Genomic DNA, 6,726 nt, shown 5'->3' with positions numbered 1-6,726 from the left:
AGGCCTCCACTGTGGCCTCCTGTCCCACTTGACTTTCTGCTCCTGGCCCCCTAAAAAGAACACTCGCAGTTCTCAGAACACACCAGGCACCTCTAGACTACACTTTGCCCAAGCTGGTGCTCGGCCTTGAATTCAACATCCCGATCAGCTCTGCTTGTCAAAATCCTCCCAAAAAGGTTAACGTGTGGGTCAGATGTTCCTTCTCTGAGAGGGCCTCTCTGACTTCCCAGCTGGGGCCGAGTCTCTTCTCCTCTGCACCCCCCACCCTGAAATTTCATGCTGCTCTTTGAGAATTGAGCTCGCTTGTTCATGCATTAGAGCCAGTCTGTCCCTCCTCTGTACCATCTGGTGTGACAAAGTTGTCTTTGTCTTCTTTGCACCTTCAACACGTAGTAGGTCCCCAACAGTTGCTCGCTGAATTGACCTGAGTTGATTGCATTGCTACAGTGTTTCAGACAGCAGAGACACGTGGATGCGAATGTGTACAGAGGCAAGGTTCTCCGAGAGGGTCACCCCTGCTGAGAGGTCGTCTCCTGGGTTAGTGCTGCTCAGGAAATTTGGAGACAGGTCTGATGAAGAGCACCAGCTTGTGGTGGGGAAGGACTATTCCTTAGAAATCTGTCTTGTTCTGGTCTCCTCTGCATGCTGTCCCCTCCCTCCCTAGAAGATGCTCAATTGAGATCTCGTTTTCTTCGTTAGCTGTGCTTGTGGAGAGTTCCCCAGCTGCAGTATCTTTGGTCTGCTCTGGCTTCCACTGTTTGTTTACTTCCCTGGCAGCCTCTTTCCCTGGCTTTGGTTGTAAACAGAGCTGGGGACTGTCAGCCCGGGCCTGTGCAGTGACTCTAGAATCTATGCAAAGGGTTACCACGTGTGCTCAGAAGCCACTCCGGGCACCGGCCCAAACTGTCCAGAAGGTTTTGCTCCTGACTATCCAAGTGGAACTTTACAGACAGAAGTGTCACATGGCAGGCTCTCTCCATCTCCTCCCAATCTCTCTCGCTCTCCTTCCTGTTATCACAACTCCCGAGTCATAGGTTGGGCAGGCGGCACAGGGCACCAAGGTTTGCTTCAGCAGAGGGTGACAAGTGACACTGAACATTTCCTGCACAATACTCGTTTGTGCCTAATTTATTTCTGCTCTTTGAGAAAGCTGGCGTTTCGCTTCATATAAATCGCCTAGCCATTCCACACCCTAGGCCAAAGTAGCTGTGTAGGTTATAGAAGGATAGAGACAACCTGAAGCCAGGCCAAGAATGCGGGGCTTTGTCTTCTCCCTTTCCCCATCTCATAAAGAGAATGCTTCTGCGCTGGTCTGATTTTGAGCAAAAGCAGGTCATCTTTTGTCCCCCTTGCCAGTCACCTTGCCTCACCCCAGTGCCAGTGACCTCCTGCTCCCCCCACCCTCTGTCACCCCCTTTGTGCTCTGCTTCTCCCTAAATTCCACAGAGCCACCGACCTGCCACTCAGGAGCAGCTGCCATGAAGGAGCTGCCAGCAGGAGAGCCACACAGGCAGTGCCATCCTGCTGGAGCCTGCGGTCCTCCCCGACTGCGTGGCAGTGCGCATCATCTGTCAGAACGCCCCCTCCCCTCCCTCCGCCTCCCCGCCCCCTCCCCGCTGCCTGCTTGCTCTTTCCCTTTTCATGAGATGCAAAGCCTGGTGCCGAGCAGAGCCAGCAGGAGCAGCATGGTGCAGCCGCTCTTCTAGGGGGCTGTGGCGAGGTGGGCCTCCAGCCACCACCCTGTCCCATGCACCCGGAGGTGGCCGACTCTGTCACTCAGGGCCTCTCTGAGCCATGCCCAGCTGGGACCCACACCAGCCACCTCTTCCCAGCTGTACTGCCCACCACCAGAAGGTAAGGGAGAGCGGCGGCTTCCAGCAGGCTTGCTTGGTGGGTCCCTGTGCCGGCTGGCCGAGCCTGGAGTCTTGCTGGGAGCTGCAGGACACCTTGAGGCAGAAAGGGACCGTTCTCCTGACATAAACCCCACTCATCCTCTAGCAGAGCTTCCCAGAGCAGGGTAAGCCTGCTGCCCCCGTCCTTCTAGTTGTAGGTACTAAGCTGGAAATATTCTTGTCTGTTTGTTTTCTATCATCCTGGACCCCAACTCCTCAGTTCCTCTGAGACTCACTTTCTGGTTCCAAGGGATCCTATGTTTACACTCAGATCCCTTAGGGGGCTCTGACAATAGTGTGGGTTGATATCTGGACTATCACACAATCTCCTTATTTTTAGTCTCATTCATATCTTGTGCCACTGTTTGTGAATGGGTCGCCGGCACAGCAGTCTGGCGGCACACAGCATCTGTCTTGGTTCCAGGCAGCATGCAGGTCTCCAGCGCTGCCAGTGACGGACGCTCGTAACACATTCTGATGCAGCAGACTCACCATCAGAACAAATTGCAGGGAGATGAGGGTGCACTGGAGGTCACCGATTTCTAAGCAGCCAGCCGAGGACACAGGGTCCACCTACCGGGGATGACGAGTCCTTGGCACGTCTAGTTAGTGAGTTCCTCGGAGTGTGAGGGAGGAGGGTGGCTCTTCTCTTTGTGTTAAAGCTGCTTGGTATCAATTCACTGTTTGACCACATACTGAAACCCTTGTAGGTCCTCCCCTTGGGATGCTTACTGTCTACTGACACAGTGAAGAAATTTTAACCGGTTCTGCATCTTGGGTTGATTTTGGATCGCTTGTTCTTACAGATTTGGAAAACTTCAGGGTTTTCTTAGAGGATGGAGCAGGTGCTGGAAAGTAGGAGTGAGGTAACTGTATTCACGAGAACTTATTAGTGCTTGGGAAACGTTAAACACTCTAAACATCCAGTGTAGTATTGTGCTGAGGATGGCTGTGGTTCTCTTGGGAATGATAGGTCCATAAGCAGTCAATAATCTAGCTTTTATTAGCTGTTTTCTCTCTGCTCATCAATAGAGTAGGTTTCCTGGAAGCAGTTGGTATTATGGTTGGAAGGCCAATGGGAGTGGGAGTAGGGTATGCATAGCATGGTCCCTGCCTCACAGTGGCCAGGCCAAGGTGATCGCTCCTGGGTATCAAATCCTTTTTTTTTTTTTTTTTTAAGAGAAAATTCACACAGTTCCTAACACAAAGAAACCTGAACATTTACTCATACACTTTGTGGAGTTGAATTCAATCTGCTAATGAGACTAAGATCTTTCTTGCATAGGTCAGTGAGCTCAGACCTGGAGAACATGGTTTTTTAGATCAGCCATTTCACAAATTCTAGGTTCCCTCAGGGGACAAGTGAGAGGGTGGATGGGTGGCTGAGCAAAACCCATTATCCTTGCAGGAGGACAACCCCTACTAATGTGGGTCTCAGTGATGGGGCAGCAGCAGGGGCTGCAACGGCAGCACCAATGGAACATGCAGAGGTGTAAAGTGATGGGTAGCACTGGAGGTCCAGTTCAATACTTCCTAGGCCATTCACTGAGTTACCCAGTGCCCTTTGTGTGGGGTGACAGAGCACCTCCACTTTGGTAATCTGGAGAATGGGAGCACTAACAATACCCCACTTACTTTCAAAGGTGTTTGTAAGGCTCAACTAAAGGAGTAGCGCTAGCTTCTCACAATCCAGATAGGTTGAAGAATTTTGCTTGGCACTTTCCCTGAATTATGCCATTTAATCCTGCCAACTTCCCAGGATATAGAGGTCATAGAGGCTCAAGGAGGCTTTAGTTCAGCTAGAGACATGAAAGGACTTTGTAAGTTGTGAATGTGCCGCAAAAATGTGCGTTGTGTGATGTGTAATAACTTCACAGCTTAGAGCATCTTCTGGATCAGTCCTATTCCAGGCTGTGTTTTGTGCTTTCTCGTTTCCTCTTTCTAGAGACACCTGCATCGCTAGAGATGCTGGAAACATTCCTTTGCTTTCCCTCTGTTACTTGTGCACCAGGACATTTTCCACTACCCTGAAATATCATTCTCATCAGGACTTTTGTCAGTGTTCTGTGTATGCAATTTCCAAAGGCTTTTGAGCTCTTCAATCAAAGATCCCAGGAAGAGAGTATCTTGGGAAAGTGAGTGGCTTAAGGTTGATTCCTACCAGGTCCTTGCCTGTCAAGAAGTGTCAGGGAGAATTTGCTCAGCGTCTCTGTGCATCAGATCGCACCCACACAGCCTTCGTCTCTCCTCCCACCCCCAGTGCAGACATTAACGTGCACCCGCCGCATGCCTGAAAACCAGGAGCCTCGCTGAGAGCTCTCCTTTCCCAGAGGGCTTTGTGGATTTAGGACCAGGTCCCCGTGGGGGAACTGTCCCAGCGTCCCAGTCTGAGCTGCACTATTTCCTATTGCTGTGGCTAAACGCCCCTTGTGGCTGGGGTGGCTGTGGAGTCTCCCTTCTTTCTGCCTGATCTGGGTGGCTGGCTAGAAGGCAACAGGAAAAGAGGATGTGAAGGCCTTTGCCTGGAGTCATTAAAAATGGAGGATTGGAAAGAGCTTATTTTATATTCAGCAGAGGGGGAGAGCGCTGAAGCCACTTTCTGCCCACAGCTGTGGACCCTGATGGCACATGGTGATGCTTTTATTATTAAGAAGGGAGAGAGATTGATAACTGGTACCCTGGCATGCAGAGATAGCCGGAGAGAGCCACGTTGCAGTTGTGGCACCATCTCCTGCTTTCCACCCAGCCCCAAGGCCTTGAAATCCAGGCCCTCCTGATTCTCCATCTCCTGCAGCCTCCCTCTCCACCCCCATTCGATACTGGGCCGCTGCCTCTCTGCCTTTGCTGCTCTCAGTGTGCCTTGGTGTTTTCTTAAGGCTGAATAATTTACCATCTATGTTTGCTTCTCTGTCTCTGCGGATCCTTATCCAGGAACACTGGAAGTCGGCATTGTCTTAGTAATTCTGACTTCAGAGATGAGAAAGCAAGGTCCTAAGTTAGGGTGAACCTGCCATGCAAGAGCAGAGCTGGAGCTTGAATCCTTGTCACTGACCCTGCAGCCTGTGCCATTTCTATGACTCCATTGCCCCTATGGCCAACTTCCTGCTCCAAACCCAAACATGATCTGCCTTGCCTTCCCGCCGGCTGGTTTGGGTCAGCTCAACAAATGTTTATGAGCATTTTCTTGGTGGCAGACACTGTGCTAAGTTTTGGAAATGTAGAGGTGAAAAATACATCCTTTGCTTAAGTAATGTCCACAGGAAATGTACGGTACCCATGGCTGGAACATGGCAGCACTTGGCACTCAGGGATACTTAAATATTAGTTGAATGAATAAATGAAGACTGAATACATAAGCACACTTCCCAGGACCTTGATGGACTTTGGGTCTGGATAGGTGGAGAGAGTTATGGGCACCTCCCTGCCAAGTGCTAGGTTGAAATAAGCCCAGCAGCTGTGGGAGCTCATGGGGGCACTTTCCACAAGGGTGCTGGGGGAGGCTTCTTGGAGGAAACGGATATGACTGCAGCTTGAAGGACTAATAGGGTTTAATAAGGTCAAGAGCATTTTAGGCAGAGGGGATGGAGCAAGGGAGGCCTGTGATGCATGTTCAAGATAGTGAATGATGTGGAGCTGTTGGGTAGAGAAGCTTAAAATAGCAGAATGGCAGGCGACTCTCAGAGGAGACAGGACCCACTGGCTTTGGGGCGTATATGGGGACCTTTATTAAGCTTGAACTGTATGCATAGGCCGAGGGGGATTGGGGGGTGTGGGAAGGGAGCACAGGCGTACTGTGGCCTCACCAGGTGATTGTAGCTGCAGGTGGAGATGAACTTACAGACACAGACTGGCTCACAGAGATGCGACACTGTGAGGACATCAACTAGGGCGCAAGAACTAGGACTCTGAGGACCTGAGTCAGGGCAGGGGTAGCAAGGATGGAGGGGAGGAGACAGATTTGAAAACTCTGAAAGAGATTTAATCAGCATGATTTGGTAATTGGTGGAAGTGAAATGAGAGAGAAGGAGTCTCCTCTAATTACTTCTCTATTTCTGGCTTGAGTTACTCAGTGGATGGTGGTGTTAGAAACTGGTATCGGCAATTTCAGAGGAAGCCAGGGTCTGTGTGTGTGTGTGTGTGTGTGTGTGTGTGTGTGTGTGTGTGAGATGGGGGTAGAGTGGGGATGGTAGCTGAAATGGGTCAGGAAAGCGAGGGGATATTATGTGCAGGATCTTTAGATTTATATTTGCATTTGTTGTGACTTTGGATTATCTTAAGGGGGTGCATTCAGTAACCCACAAGCTGTAGGAGTGTGCACCATTGGGGAACGGACCAGAGTTGGAGAAATGGTCAGTGTACTGTGGCCAAAGATGAGACTGTTCAGGCAGCATGCAAGGGGAGAACAGCAGGGAGTCAAAGTTAGGAGGGGACTTCCCAGCATTTCTGGGCTTGACAGAGGAGGAGGAGCCAGGAAAGGAGCCAAGGGGAAGAGCAGTCAGAGTGTAGTACCCAGGGAGTTCCAGGGAGTAGACATGCAATAAATGAATGGCCATAGTGGCAAATACAGCAAAGAGGTCTGTAAAGACAAGGACTGCAGTGTCCATTGGACCTTGCAATAGCAAGGTCACTGTTTCAGGGGAGCCATGGGTTGCAAGCCAGATTGCAAAGGTTTGTGGCAGGATTGGAAATGAGGAAACAGAGTAGGCCTTTTTCAGGCAACCAAAGGGGGGAATATGCAAGAGTACACTTGTAAAAATTTTATTTATTTATTTATTTATTCTTTTTGAGACAGGGTCTCGCTATGTAGTTCAGGCTGGCCTTGAGCTCACTTTGT

General features: G+C 50.4%; 1 protein-coding gene across 1 annotated transcript in view; it reads left to right on the top strand.

The window, feature by feature from the left end:
• Nucleotides 1-1,672: 1,672 nt before the first annotated feature.
• Nucleotides 1,673-6,726, top strand: part of Rgs8 (regulator of G-protein signaling 8) — a 40,709-nt gene continuing 35,655 nt past the window's right edge. The window contains exon 1 of the mRNA XM_013521476.1: nt 1,673-1,854. The gene's annotated coding sequence lies outside the window, so the exon portion shown is untranslated. The remainder of the gene's footprint in view (nt 1,855-6,726) is intronic.

The sequence above is a fragment of the Chinchilla lanigera genome, unplaced genomic scaffold (genome assembly GCF_000276665.1).
Source record: "Chinchilla lanigera isolate Chin_1 unplaced genomic scaffold, ChiLan1.0 scaffold00005, whole genome shotgun sequence".
NCBI classification, from domain to species: domain Eukaryota; kingdom Metazoa; phylum Chordata; class Mammalia; order Rodentia; family Chinchillidae; genus Chinchilla; species Chinchilla lanigera.
Note: the sequence above shows the minus strand (reverse complement) of the source record. Positions and strands in the feature narration are given on the sequence as shown.